Source organism: Cryptomeria japonica, unplaced genomic scaffold (assembly GCF_030272615.1).
Source record: "Cryptomeria japonica unplaced genomic scaffold, Sugi_1.0 HiC_scaffold_243, whole genome shotgun sequence".
Lineage (NCBI taxonomy): Eukaryota > Viridiplantae > Streptophyta > Pinopsida > Cupressales > Cupressaceae > Cryptomeria > Cryptomeria japonica.
The window spans coordinates 185,001-199,945 of NW_026729065.1; the positions used below are offsets into that span (position 1 = coordinate 185,001).

A 14,945-nucleotide genomic window follows, 5' to 3' on the forward strand; every position below is an offset into this window, starting at 1 on the left:
CGCCTCGACCAGCCTGAACAATTCCCCTCTCGAAGGAAGGCCTCGGCCTTAATCGTCCACGACAAACAGCTCGACGAGGCATGAAGCACCCACGGGAGCCGGAGCATGACGATGCAGAGTCTCGGTTCACAGGAGCCTGGGAAGAACATCCCGTACGGAACCCTTTACCCGAAAACATCCGAACCGCACATGCTCGCGACAGTCCTGCCGTTAGAGAATGCACCGTGCACGCGACCGAGTAAGGCCACTCAGAGACATCCATTTCCCAGGTATATGCCCCCTACGCACTTTTGGTGGCGCAACTCGCACGAACAGTCCCACCTCGACCCCGTAAACAAGCTTTTTTGCCTCGAAGAGTTCGTCGGAGACGAAGAAGCAACCTTCAGTGCAAACGTAGCACTCTTTTGTGCAACCGCCCAAACAACGCCCCCTCTACCCTCTGTCGAAACACTCGGCATTGCTGCTCCCTAAGGTGAGCTTCTCCTCATAGGCAATTCCGCTCTTATCCGGTCACGTTTGTGTGCCCGAATTTCGCAAGGCAACCTCCATGGGACATGGAAAAGACTCGAGAAGAGAGCTCGCTCACGGGAGAGAGAAGCCAAGGAGACCACGAGAGTGCTGAGAGTGGGACAGCGCTGAATAGGCGGGAGAAGCCTGCGCGTATAAACGGAGATATATATCCAATTGCAACGAAGGAACGTGCCAAAGATCGAGAACAATGGCAGAAATGCTAGTAACGTGCACTTCGGGACCAACGCATCACCGGAAGACAACCGCCAAACATCGAAAGAGTCGCGATGCTCCGCAACCTACGTGCAAAGCGGTCGCACACCGGGTAAGGGAGTGAGAGCCCCAAACATAGCTGGGCGAGGCGCTCACTCCGCTCTTTAATATCTCGTTAATACCGCCAAGGAAATGGCACAAGCACACACACACAAGCATCCTCGGAAGAGGACAGTTCGAGTGACAGGTCAAATCCAAGAGTTCCGAAGACTACCTCCAGGAACAATCGGGAACAAGACCGATTACAAGTCGTCGAGTCTGTTACTGGGCGAACACGAGATGCGCACAGGAAATCGATCAGCCCTCACAATGGCCCAAGGCCAGAGATCGGACTGCTACGATTTACCCCAACAATCATCGTGCCACTCTTCGCAGAGAGGTGATAGACGCCAACGAGCCCGCGCATAGCAATCGAGGTGTAAAAAGGGCGTTGAAGGCAGGAAGCCTGGACGAAAGAGGCTACGAGGTCACCTCGAAGCGGTCTAAGAATCGGGCGCACTTGGGGCGACTACCAGTGCCAACCCCTTATCCCGCGGTGCGTCCGACACACAGAAATTTCCAAGGCGGCCAAGGAGCCTCCCCGCATAGCAATCGGGGTGTGAGGTTACGGATGCAGCATTGATAGCAATCGAGGTGTGAGGCGAAGGATGCAGAAGTGAGAGCCGAGGGATGTAGCAGAGATAGCAATCGGGGTGTGTGATGCAGAAGAGATAGCAATCGAGGTGTGCGGTGGGAAGGGCCCAGCAGCCAGAATGCATGAAGCGACGGATGAAGCAGTGATGACAACCGGGCTGTGAGGAGAGGAGGGATGCAGCCAAGAAAGCAATCAGGGCTCGAGGCAAGGGATGCATCAAGGATAGCAATCATGTTGTGAGGCGAGATTCCAAAGGCTAAACGTGAGAGGCTGCAGGGTCGACTCAGAGAGGTCTATGCATGTGAGAGGCTGAAAGCAAGGTCGACTCGGAGCGGTCTATGCATCGGGCGCGCTTGGGGCGACTACCAGTGCCAACCCCTTATCCCGCGACGCGTCCGACAAAGAGAACGTTCCAAGGCGGCAGAGGAGGTTACCAGCCGAAGGATGCAGTAGCAATAACAGGTATAGTTCCGCGGCGGCCGAGAAGACTCACCGCATAGGAATCGGGATGCGAGGCGAGGGATGCGGCGGGAAGGCCCCGACGGCTAAACGGAAGAGGCTGCAGGGCCGCCTCGGAATGGTCCAAGCATCGGATGCGATTGGGACGACTACCAGTGCCAACCCCTTATCCCGCGATGCGTCCGATACACAGATAGTTCCAAGGCGGCCGAGGAGCCTCACCGCATATCAATCGGGGTGCGAGGCGAGGGATGGGGCGGGAAGGCCCCAACGGCTAGACGGAAGAGGCTTCAGGGCCACCTCGGAATGGTCCAAGCATCGGACGCGCTTGGGGCGACTGCCAGTGCCAACCCCTTATCCCGCGATGCGTCCGATACACAGATGGTTCCAAGGCGGCCGAGGAGCCTCACCGCATAGCAATCGGGGGTGCGAGGCGAGGGATGGGGCGGGAAGGCCCCAACGGCTAGACGGAAGAGGCTTCAGGGCCGCCTAGGAATGGTCCAAGCATCGGACACGCTTGGGGCGACTACCAGTGACAGCCCCCTATCCCGCGATGCGTCCGATACGAAGATGGTTCCAAGGCGGCCGAGGAGCCTCACCGCATAGCAATCGGGGTGCGAGGTGGGGGATGCGGCGAGATGGCCCCAACGGCTAGACGGAAGAGGCCACAGGGCCGCGTCGGAATAGTCCAAGCATCGGACGCGCTTGGGGCGACTACCAGTGACAACCCCTTATCCCGCGATGCGTCCGATACGAAGATAGTTCCAAGGCGGCCGAGGAGCCTCACCGCATAGCAATCGGGGTGCGAGGTGGGGGATGCGGCGAGATGGCCCCAACGGCTAGACGGAAGAGGCTGCAGGGCCGCCTCGGAATAGTCCAAGCATCGGACGCGCTTGGGGCCACTACCAGTGACAACCCCTTATCCCGCGATGCGTCCGATACGAAGATAGTTCCAAGGCGGCCGAAGAGCCTCACCGCATAGCAATCGGGGTGCGAGGTGGGGGATGCGGCGAGATGGCCCCAACGGCTAGACGGAAGAGGCCACAGGGCCGCCTCGGAATAGTCCAAGCATCGGACGCGCTTGGGGCGACTACCAGTGACAACCCCTTATCCCGCGATGCGTCCGATACGAAGATAGTTCCCAGGCGGCCGAGGAGCCTCACCGCATAGCAATCGGGGTGCGAGGCGAGGGATGCGGCGAGATGGCCCCAAAGGCTAGACGGAAGAGGCTGCAGGGCTGCCTCGGAATAGTCCAAGCATCGGACGCGCTTGGGGCGACTACCACTGCCAACCCCTTATCCCGCGATGCGTCCGATACACAGATAGTTCCGAGGCGGCCGAGGAGGTGGGGGATGCAGCGAGATGGCCCCAACGGCTAGACGGAAGAGGCTGCAGGGCCGCCTCGGAATAGTCCAAGCATCGGACGCGCTTGGGGCGACTACCAGTGACAACCCCTTATCCCGCGATGCGTCCGATACACAGATAGTTCCGAGGCGGCCAAGGAGCCTCACCGCATAGCAATCGTGGTGCGAGGTGGGGGATGCGGCGAGATGGCCCCAACGGCTAGACGGAAGAGGCTGCAGGGCCGCCTCGGAATGGTCCAAGCATCGGATGCGCTTGGGGCGACTACCACTGCCAACCCCTTATCCCGCGATGCGTCCGATACACAGATAGTTCCAAGGCGGCCGAGGAGCCTCACAGCATAGCAATCAGGGTGCGAGGCGAGGGATGCGGCGAGAAAGCCCCAACGGCTAGAGGGAAGAGGCTTCAGGTCCGCCTCGGAATGGTCCAAGCATCGGACGCGCTTGGGGCGACTACCAGTGACAACCCCTTATCCCGCGACGCGTCCGATACACAGATAGTTCCAAGGCGGCCGAGGAGCCTCACCGCATAGCAATCGGGGTGCGAGGCGAGGGATGCGGCGAGAAGGACCCAACGGCTACACGGAAGAGGCTTCGGGGCCGCCTCGGAATGGTCCAAGCATCGGACGCGCTTGGGGCGACTACCAGTGACAACCCCTTATCCCGCGACGCGTCCGATACACAGATAGTTCCAAGGCGGCCGAGGAGCCTCACCGCATAGCAATCGGGGTGCGAGGCGAGGGATGCGGCGAGAAGGACCCAACGGCTAGACGGAAGAGGCTTCGGGGCCGCCTCGGAATGGTCCAAGCATCGGACGCGCTTGGGGCGACTACCAGTGACAACCCCTTATCCCGCGACGCGTCCGATACACAGATAGTTCCAAGGCGGCCGAGGAGCCTCACCGCATAGCAATCGGGGTGCGAGGCGAGGGATGCGGCGAGAAGGACCCAACGGCTAGACGGAAGAGGCTTCGGGTCCGCCTCGGAATGGTCCAAGCATCGGACGCGCTTGGGGCGACTACCAGTGACAACCCCTTATCCCGCGACGCGTCCGATACACAGATAGTTCCAAGGCGGCCGAGGAGCCTCACCGCATAGCAATCGGGGTGCGAGGCGAGGGATGCGGCGAGAAGGACCCAACGGCTAGACGGAAGAGGCTTCGGGTCCGCCTCGGAATGGTCCAAGCATCGGACGCGCTTGGGGCGACTACCAGTGACAACCCCTTATCCCGCGACGCGTCCGATACACAGATAGTTCCAAGGCGGCCGAGGAGCCTCACCGCATAGCAATCGGGGTGCGAGGCGAGGGATGCGGCGAGAAGGACCCAACGGCTAGACGGAAGAGGCTTCGGGTCCGCCTCGGAATGGTCCAAGCATCGGACGCGCTTGGGGCGACTACCAGTGACAACCCCTTATCCCGCGACGCGTCCGATACACAGATAGTTCCGAGGCGGCCGAGGAGCCTCACCGCATAGCAATCGGGGTGCGAGGCGAAGGATGCGGCGAGAAGGACCCAACGGCTAGACGGAAGAGGCTTCGGGTCCGCCTCGGAATGGTCCAAGCATCGGACGCGCTTGGGGCGACTACCAGTGACAACCCCTTATCCCGCGACGCGTCCGATACACAGATAGTTCCAAGGCGGCCGAGGAGCCTCACCGCATAGCAATCGGGGTGCGAGGCGAGGGATGCGGCGAGAAGGACCCAACGGCTAGACGGAAGAGGCTTCAGGGCCGCCTCGGAATGGTCCAAGCATCGAACGCGCTTGGGGCGACTACCAGTGACAACCCCTTATCCCGCGACGCGTCCGATACACAGATAGTTCCGAGGCGGCCGAGGAGCCTCACCGCATAGCAATCGGGGTGCGAGGCGAGGGATGCGGCGAGAAGGACCCAACGGCTAGACGGAAGAGGCTTCAGGGCCGCCTCGGAATGGTCCAAGCATCGGACGCGCTTGGGGCGACTACCAGTGACAACCCCTTATCCCGCGACGCGTCCGATACACAGATAGTTCCGAGGCGGCCGAGGAGCCTCACCGCATAGCAATCGGGGTGCGAGGCGAGGGATGCGGCGAGAAGGACCCAACGGCTAGACGGAAGAGGCTTCAGGGCCGCCTCGGAATGGTCCAAGCATCGGACGCGCTTGGGGCGACTACCAATGACAACCCCTTATCCCGCGACGCGTCCGATACACAGATAGTTCCGAGGCGGCCGAGGAGCCTCACCGCATAGCAATCGGGGTGCGAGGCGAGGGATGCGGCGAGAAGGACCCAACGGCTAGACGGAAGAGGCTTCAGGGCCGCCTCGGAATGGTCCAAGCATCGGACGCGCTTGGGGCGACTACCAATGACAACCCCTTATCCCGCGACGCGTCCGATACACAGATAGTTCCGAGGCGGCCGAGGAGCCTCACCGCATAGCAATCGGGGTGCGAGGCGAGGGATGCGGCGAGAAGGACCCAACGGCTAGACGGAAGAGGCTTCAGGGCCGCCTCGGAATGGTCCAAGCATCGGACGCGCTTGGGGCGACTACCAGTGACAACCCCTTATCCCGCGACGCGTCCGATACACAGATAGTTCCGAGGCGGCCGAGGAGCCTCACCGCATAGCAATCGGGTTGCGAGGCGAGGGATGCGGCGAGAAGGACCCAACGGCTAGACGGAAGAGGCTTCAGGGCCGCCTCGGAATGGTCCAAGCATCGGACGCGCTTGGGGCGACTACCGTTGCCAACCCCTTATCCCGCGATGCGTCTGATACACAGATAGTTCCGAGGCGGCCGAGGAGCCTCACCGCATAGCAATCGGGTTGCGAGGCAGATTATTGGGAAGGGAACCCCCTGGGATGCGGCTCAAGCAGTGCCCAAAGGGACTGGAATGCGGAATCACATCGAGAGACCCAAATGCTATACGAGGGCTCAAATCGAATTATCGATTTGGCCACGACATGGACGCATCGGAACGACTACCTTTGCCGAACCACTCGCAATTGCATCCATACCGAAACCAATAGACATTTCCGTTAGAGCCCTCGCATAGCATTCGGGAATCTCGCATGCCCCTCTAAATCGACCAATGCTGGCGCTCAATGAAAATCCGAGCGCTACCACCGTTCGAGCGCCAGCATTGGTCGAGTTAGAGGGGCACGGGGGAGAATGCTCCAGTCAACACCTCCCCTATATAAGTTATTTGTCCGATTCTCGCACAACCGTAGTCTGCCTCGTCGAATCAAACAACGGTCCCAGATTCCGACTTCCGTTCCGTAGAGACCCAAAAGCTAGATGGAGGCTCGCAAGAAAGAGAGTCGGCGCATAGCAATCGGGTTTCTCGAACGTTTAGGGACCGAGCTCACTTGCGGATAGGGCAAAATCCGCCAAGCAACCCAAAAGCTAGACGGGGGCTCGAATCGAATCGCCTAGGCGGCCACAACAACGACGTGTTGGATCGACTACCAGTGCCAAACCATTCAGCAAGACTAGTCTGTGTCGAGGCCGGATAGAGATTCTCAGAGAGCGCCCGCATAGCATTTAGGAGACCTGCCGCGTCCCTCACACTCGACAAATGGTGGTGCACGTTTATAAATCCGAGCGATCCCAACCCTTTCAAGCACCAACATCGGTCGAGATAGAGGGGCACGGAGGGGGCTGCGTGAGACAACACAGTCCCCTATATAAGTTATTTGTCCGATTCTCACACATCCGAAGAATGGTCATCAAATCGGACAACAGCCCAAACTTCCGACTTCCGTCCCAGAAAGCCCAAGAGCTATCTAAAACGTTCATGGCCGGAACTCGATCGCGGCTATACCAGTCCGCCAAGCAACCCAAAAGCTAGACTGGAGCTCTAGTCGAATCACCTCTGTGGCCATTGCAAGGACGTGTTGGAGCGACTACCATTGCCGAACCATTCCGCAGGTCGAGTCCATACCAAGGCCGCATAGAGATTCACGATGAGCTCCTGCATAGCAATCAGGAGACTTGCCGTGTCCATCACAATCGATAAATCCTGGTGCAAGATTTTTGCATCCGAGCGCTCCAACCAGTCGAGCACCAGCATCAATCGACATAAACGGGCACGGGGGGAGGATGCTCGAGAACACTACCTCCCCTATATAAGTTATTTGTCCGATTCTCAAGCAGCCGAAGTCTGGTCATCGAATCGGGTCAAAGACCACAACTTCCGACTTTACCCACAATGCAAGTCATCGAATCGAACATCGGCCCCCGAGTCGGACTCCATGCGTATGTCAGGTCATCGGACCCAAATTCCGCCTTCCTGCGCATGGCGGGCCATCAATATCAACTCGGTCATCGGACCCAAACTCCGCCTTTTTGCGTATGGCACGCCTTCAAATCGGTCATCGGACCCAAATTCCGCCTTCCTGTGCATGGCGGGCCATCAACATCAACTCGGTCATCGGACCCAAATTCCGACTTTCTGCGCATGGCACGCCATCAACTCGGTCATCGGACCCAAATTCCGCCTTCCTGCGCATGGCAGGTCATCGGACACAAATTCAGACCTCGCCAATATGCCTACGTATCGAATCGGTCATCGGACCCAACTTCCGACTTCATCCATACTGTAGGGTCTTTGAGGTTGGCGCGGTGCGCTCAACCCAGGGAGTCGACCCATCGAAGCATACACCTCCCCTATATAAGCTATTTGTCCGATTCCCACACCTGTGTAGTTTGCACCTCTGACCAGGACATCGACCCCAACTTCCGAACTCGACTGCAACGACGGCACCAGCGCCTTGGTGCGCACCTTGCGACGCACAGTCCCAACATTCGCCTTCCTGCACATGGCAGGTCATCGGACCCAAATTCCGACCTCGCGAGTATGCCTACATATCGAATCGGTCATCGGACCCAACTTCCGACTTCATCCATACCGTAGGGTCTTTGAGGTTGGCGCGGTGCGCTCAACCCGGGGAGTCGACCCAACGAAGCATACACCTCCCCTATATAAGCTATTTGTCCGATTCCCACACCTGTGTAGTTTGCACCTCCGATCAAGACATCGACCCCAACTTCCGAACTCGCCTCCAACGACCGAACCAGCGCCTTGGTGCGCACCTTGCAACGCACAGTGCCAACATTCGCCTTCCTGCACGTGGCAGGTCATCGGACCCAAATTCCGACCTCGCGAGTATGCCTACATATCGAATCGGTCATCGGACCCAACTTCCGACTTCATCCATACCGTAGGGTCTTTGAGGTTGGCGCGGTGCGCTCAACCCGGGGAGTCGACCCAACGAAGCATACACCTCCCCTATATAAGCTATTTGTCCGATTCCCACACCTGTGTAGCTTGCACCTCCGATCAGGACATCGACCCCAACTTCCGAACTCGACTAAAAAGACCGCACCAGCGCCTTGGTGTGCACCTTGCAACGCACAGTGTCAACATTCGCCTTCCTGCACATGGCAGGTCATCGGACCCAAATTCCGACCTCATGAGCATACCTACTAATCGAATCGGTCATCGGACCCAACTTCCGACTTCATCCATACCGTAGGGTCTTTGAGGTTGGCGCGGTGCGCTCAACCTGGGGAGTCGACCCATCGAAGCATACACCTCCCCTATATAAGCTATTTGTCCGATTCCGACACCTGTGTAGTTTGCACCTCCGCTCAGGACATCGACCCCAACTTCCGAACTCGCCTGCAACGACCGAACCAGCGCCTTGGTGCGCACCAAAAGTGCGCACTTTTGGAGGGCACTTTTCTGCGCTCCAAAGGTGCGCACTTTTGGAGGGCACTTTTTGGAGGGCACTTTTCTGCGCTCCAAAGGTGCGCACTTTTGGAGGGCACTTTTTGGAGGGCACTTTTCTGCGCTCCAAAGGTGCGCACTTTTGGAGGGCACTTTTTGGAGGGCACTTTTCTGCGCTCCAAAGGTGCGCACTTTTGGAGGGCACTTTTTGGAGGGCACTTTTCTGCGCTCCAAAGGTGCGCACTTTTGGAGGGCACTTTTTGGAGGGCACTTTTCTGCGCTCCAAAGGTGCGCACTTTTGGAGGGCACTTTTTGGAGGGCACTTTTCTGCGCTCCAAAGGTGCGCACTTTTGGAGGGCACTTTTTGGAGGGCACTTTTCTGCGCTCCAAAGGTGCGCACTTTTGGAGGGCACTTTTTGGAGGGCACTTTTCTGCGCTCCAAAGGTGCGCACTTTTGGAGGGCACTTTTTGGAGGGCACTTTTCTGCGCTCCAAAGGTGCGCACTTTTGGAGGGCACTTTTTGGAGGGCACTTTTCTGCGCTCCAAAGGTGCGCACTTTTGGAGGGCACTTTTGTGCACTCCAAAGGTGCGCACTTTTGGAGGGCACTTTTCCTGTGCTCCAAAGGTGCACACCTAGGTGAGCACCTTCGACCACACCTTGTAGCACACCAAACTCTGACTTTCGACTTCATCCGCAATGCAGGGTCTTTGAGGTTGGCGCAATGCGCACAACCAGGGGAGTCGACCCATCAAACCCAACACCTCCCCTATATAAGCTATTTGTCTGATTCTCATACATGCGTAGCCTGCAGGAGCAATTAGGACATCGACCCCAACTTTCGGCTTCTAAACGAAAACAAGGTCTTTGAGGTTGGTGTAATGCGAACAACTAGGGGAGTCAACCCATCAAACCCAACACCTCCCCTATATAAGCTATTTGTCTGATTCTCATACATGTGTAGTCTACAGGAGCAATTAGGACATCGACCCCAACTTTTGACTTCTTAACGAAAACAAGGTCTTTGAGGTTGACGTAATGCGCACAACCAGGGGAGTCGACCCATCAAACCCAACACCTCCCCTATATAAGCTATTTGTCCGATTCTCATACATGTGTAGCCTGCAGGAGCCATTAGGACATTGACCCCAACTTTTGACTTCTTAACGAAAACAAGGTCTTTGAGGTTGGCGTAATGCGCACAACCAAGGGAGTTGACCCATCAAACCCAACACCTCCCCTATATAAGCTATTTGTCTGATTCTCATACATGTGTAGCCTGCAACAACGATTAGGACATCCACCCCAACTTCTGAATTCGTCTGCGTTGACCGCACCAAAGGTGCACGCCTTGGTGCTCACCAAAATCCGACTTCCGACTTCTTCTGCTATGCGGGGTCTTTGAGGTTGGCGCAGTGCGCACAACCAGGGGAGTCAACCCACCGAATGCAACACCTCCCCTATATAAGCTATTTGTCTGATTCTCATACATGCGTAGACTGCAGCAATGATTAGGACATCCACCCCAACTTTTGACTTCTTAAACAAGACAGGGTCTTTGAAGTTGGTGCAGTGCACACAACCAGGGGAGTCGACCCATCAAACGCAACACCTCCCCTATATAAAGCTATTTGTCCGATTCTCATACGTGTAGTCTGCAGCAGCGATTAGGACATCGACCCCAACTTCCGAATTCGTTTGCATTGACCGCACCAAAGGTGCACGCCTTGGTGTGCACCCTGGAGTGCACTTTGGTGCTCACCTCGGTGCACACTTTGGTGTGCACCTCGGTGTGCACCAAAGGTGCGCACCTTGGAGCGCACCAAAGGTGTACACTTTGGAGCGCACCACATAGGGTCTTTGAGAGGTTGGCGCAGTGCGCACACCAAGGTGGGTGTTGAGGTGCGTGCCGAGGTGGGTGGGTGCTAGGGTGCGCTCCATGGTGGGTGCCAGGGTGGGTGCGTGCTAGGGTGGATTCCAAAGAGGGTCATAGGGTGGGTGCCAAGGTGGGTTGGTGATATAGTGGGTTCAAAGGTGGGTACTAGGGTGGGTTCCAAGGTGGGTCACAAGTTGGGTGCCAGGATGCGTGGGTGTTAGGTTGGGTGCCAAGGTGGGCTCCTGCGTGGGTGGGTGCTAGGGTGGGTTTCAAGGTGGACGCGAGGGCGGGTGCCAAGGTGGGTAACAAGTTGGGTGTTAGGATGGGTGAGTGCTAGAGTGGGTGCCAAGGTGGGTGGGTGCTAAGGTGGATGCCAAGGTGGTTCACAGGGTGGGTGGGTTCTAGGGTGAGTTCCAAGGTGGGTCACAGGTTCAGTGCTAGGGTGGGTGTCAAGGCGGGTGTCGAGGTGCCTGGGTGCTAGGGTGTGGATGCCAATGTGGGTCATAGGGTGGGTACTAGGGTGGGCTGCAATGTGGGTGCCAAGGTGGGTAACATGCTCGGTGGGTTCTAAATTGGGTGCCAGGGTGGGTGTGCACCCACCTTGCCCGAGGTGGGTGCCAAGGTGCCAGTGTGGGTGGGTGCTAAGGTGGATGCCAAGGTGGGTGAGAAGGTGGGTGATAGGTTGAGTGGTAGGATGGGTGGGTGCCAAGATGGGTCACAGGGTGGGTGCAAGGGTGGGTAGGTGCTAGGGTTGGTGTCAGGGTGGGTGGGTGCTAGGTTGGGTTCCAAGGTGGGTGCGAGGGTGAGTGTCAAGGTGGGTCACAGGTTAGGTGCTAGGATGGGTGAGTGCTAGGGTGCAAAGGTGCCAGGGTGGGTGCTAGGATGGGTCGATGCTAGGGTGAGTGGCAAGGTGGGTCCACAAGTGTCAAGGTGGGTGCCGAGGTGGGTGCCAAGTCGGCGACTGCTATGGTGGATGCCAAGGTGGGTCACGGGGTGGGTGCCAAGTTGCTAGGTTGGGTTCCAAGGTGGGTGCCAACGTGGGTGCTAGGGTGCGTGGGTTAAAGGGTGTGTCACAACGTGGGTGCCAGGATGGGTGCGCACCCACACTGGCCAAGACGGGTGCGGGTGCAAGGTTGGGTTCCAAGCCCGGTCACAGGCTGGGTGCTAGGATGGGTGGGTGCCAAGGTGGGCACCAGGGTGGGTGCACCCACCCTGGCCAAGGTGGGTCACGGGGTGGGTCCTAGGGTGGGTAACGGGGTGGGTACTAAGGTGCGTGCCAAGGTGGGTCATAGGGTGGGTGCCAAGGTGGGCACCAGGGTGGGTGTGCACCAACCCTAGCCAGGGTAGGTCACGGGGTGGTTGTCGGGGTGGGCGTCAAGGAGCCAAGGTGGGTGGCAAGTAGCCAAGTTGCGTGCCAAGGTGGGTGTCGGGGTGGGTGCCAAGGATCCAAGGTGGGTGCCAAGGAACCAAGGTGGGTGTCTGGGTGGGTGCCGAGGTGGGAGCCAGGGTGGGTCCCAAGGTGAGTGCAAAGGTGGGTGCCAGGGTCAAGGTGAGTGCCAATGTGGGTTCCAAGGTGCCAGGGTCAGGGTGAGTGCCAATGTGGGTTCAAAGGTGCTAAGTTGGGTGCGAGGTTGGGTGCGAGGGTGGGTGGGTGCCAAGGTGTGCTAGGTGGAAGCCCGGGTGGGTCGGCATCCCATGGGTGTCGAGTTGGGTGCCTGATGGGTGCTTCTTGTCAAGTTTTAGTCGTCGGGACTCATTTCGAGCCTTAGAGGTCGTTTCTTGTCCGGTTGCCCTGTCTTCGACCTGGGAACCCAATTTTGGTCCTCGGGTCCCATTTTTTTTTGTCTCGCATCCCACTTTTGGCCTGTGGCCTTTTCGGGGTCGATTCTCGTTTTGGGCATCAGAGCATGTTTCTTCTCCTAAAACCCAATATTTGTTTATTAAGTCTCGGAACACATTTTTGTTCTCGTGGACCCATCATGGGTCTTGGAACGCATTTGTGGTCCTTGGGTCCCATTTTGCATCCCGAAACTTGTGTTTTGGTGCTTGATCCCTATTTTGGGTGCCCACCTTGCACCAAGTGCGCACCCGGGGCAAACCGAGCGCCTTGGTGCACCGGGGCAAGATCGAGCGTGCACCCGAGGCGCCCCGAACATGCACCAAGGTGCACTCGGCCCACATGTGAGCGCAGGTCGTTGCGCCCGAGGTGGTGTGTGGGCACCGCGTTGCAGACGGGACACTGCACGCACACGACGCCCCCTCCAGGTGCACGCACGTAGGCCGGGCCGGGTGCACACCCGACGCCCTAGCAAGGTGCGCGCACCCGGGCAGGGCTCACACTTGGCGAACGGGGCGCACTTCGCGAGGGAGGGTGTGCACCTCGACGGGGGTGGGTGGCCGGGGTGGATTCGCACGTGGGTCGCGGTTTGCTAAGTACACACTGCGACAAGCTCATAACGGGTGCGATCATACCAGCGTTAGTGCACCGGATCCCATCAGAACTCCGCAGTTAAGCGCGCTTGGGCCGGAGTAGTACTGGGATGGGTGACCTCCCGGGAAGTCCCGGTGTTGCACCCTTTTTTAGTTTTTCGCCGGGCGTCGCAATGCTATTTGAATAAACCTTTTGCCCGTTTGCGTTCTCGTCGGGGCCGGGCCGGGCCGGGGTGCGCTGCCCGCACTACCGCGCGCGCGGGGGCGACACCGAGCGCGCACCCGAGGCGCCCCGAGCACACAGGCCACGGTGCAACCCGGGCGTTGTGCGCGCACCCCGGTGCGCCCGAGGTGCTGCGCGCGCACCCAGGTGAAATCGGTGTGCACCTCGGCCAGTGCGCGCTCGGTCGAGTCGCGCACGTTGGCCAAGGTGCACGGTGATGTTTCTTACTCTAAGGTTCCGCACCAGACGCCCGGGACAGGTGAGCGAAGCTGGGCGGGGCCGGGTGCGCGGCCGGGGCAGGTGCACGCAGCTGGAGAGAGCTTTGGAGCACACTTCGGAGCGCACCAATGATGCGCTCCATTCAAAAGTTTCCTGAAAAGGCAAAAAAAGTTGAGATTATAGAATTTCCCACTTGAGAGATTGTAAAAAAAAAAAATTTAAAATGAAGGAAACGCGGGTGCCAAGGTGTGCGCAGCCCAGCCAAGGTGTGCGCACCAAGGCGCCCACCCTGGCGAAGGTGCACGCAAGGTGCGCACCCGAGGCAAACCGGACAATTAACCCAACTTTCGACTTCGCGCGCACCTTGGAGCGCACTTCGGAGCGCTCCTTGGTGCGCACCAATCTTGGGCACCTCGGAGTGCACCATGGCGCCCACCAAGGTGCGCACCCGGGGCAAACCGAGCTCCGACTTCGTGCGCACCTTGGAGCGCACGAAAGGTGCGCACCATGGCGCCCACCAAGGTGCGCAGCCCAGCCAAGGCGTGCGCATCAAGGTGCGCACCCTGGCGAAGGTGCGCACCCGGGGCAAACCGAGCTCCGACTTCGTGCGCACCTTGGAGCGCACAAAAGGTGCGCAACCCAGCCAAGGTGTGCGCACCCCGGTCAAACCGAGCTCCGAATCGTGCGCACCAGAGGTGCACGCCATCGTGCGCACCTTGGAGCACACTTCGGAGCCCTCCTTGGTGCGCGCCGATGTTGCGCACCTCGGAGCGCACCCGGGGAAAACAATGCAATTAACCCGACTTTCGACTTCGTGGGCACCTCGGAGCGCTCTCGGGTTCGCACCTCGGAGCACACCGAGGTGCGCACCTTTGATGCGCTGCCTTCACCAATTTCCAGAAAAGGCAAGAAAACATTGAGAAGGTGTGCGCACCGAGGTGCCCACCCTGGCGAAGGTGCACGCGAGGTGCGCACCCGGGGCAAACCGGGCTCCGACTTCGTGCACGCCGCACCTTGGAGCACACTTCGGAGCGCTCCTTGGTGCGCACCAGGGCGCGCAACCCAGCCGAGGTGCCCACCCCGGCGAAGGTGCACGCGAGGTGCGCACCCGGGGCAAACCGGGCTCCGACTTCGTGCACGCCATGGTGCCCACCGCGGCGAAGGTGCACGCGAGGTGCGCACCCGGGGCAAACCGGGCTCCGACTTCGTGCACGCCGCACCTTGGAGCACACTTCGGAGCGCTCCTTGGTGCGCACCAT

The 14,945-nt window shown here is 58.9% G+C and overlaps 1 non-coding gene across 1 annotated transcript; it reads left to right on the top strand.

The window, feature by feature from the left end:
• Positions 1-13,272: 13,272 nt before the first annotated feature.
• On the top strand, positions 13,273-13,391 carry LOC131869347 (5S ribosomal RNA). The gene has a single exon (XR_009367733.1). It is a non-coding gene; the product is annotated as a 5S ribosomal RNA (ribosomal RNA).
• Positions 13,392-14,945: the final 1,554 nt, after the last annotated feature.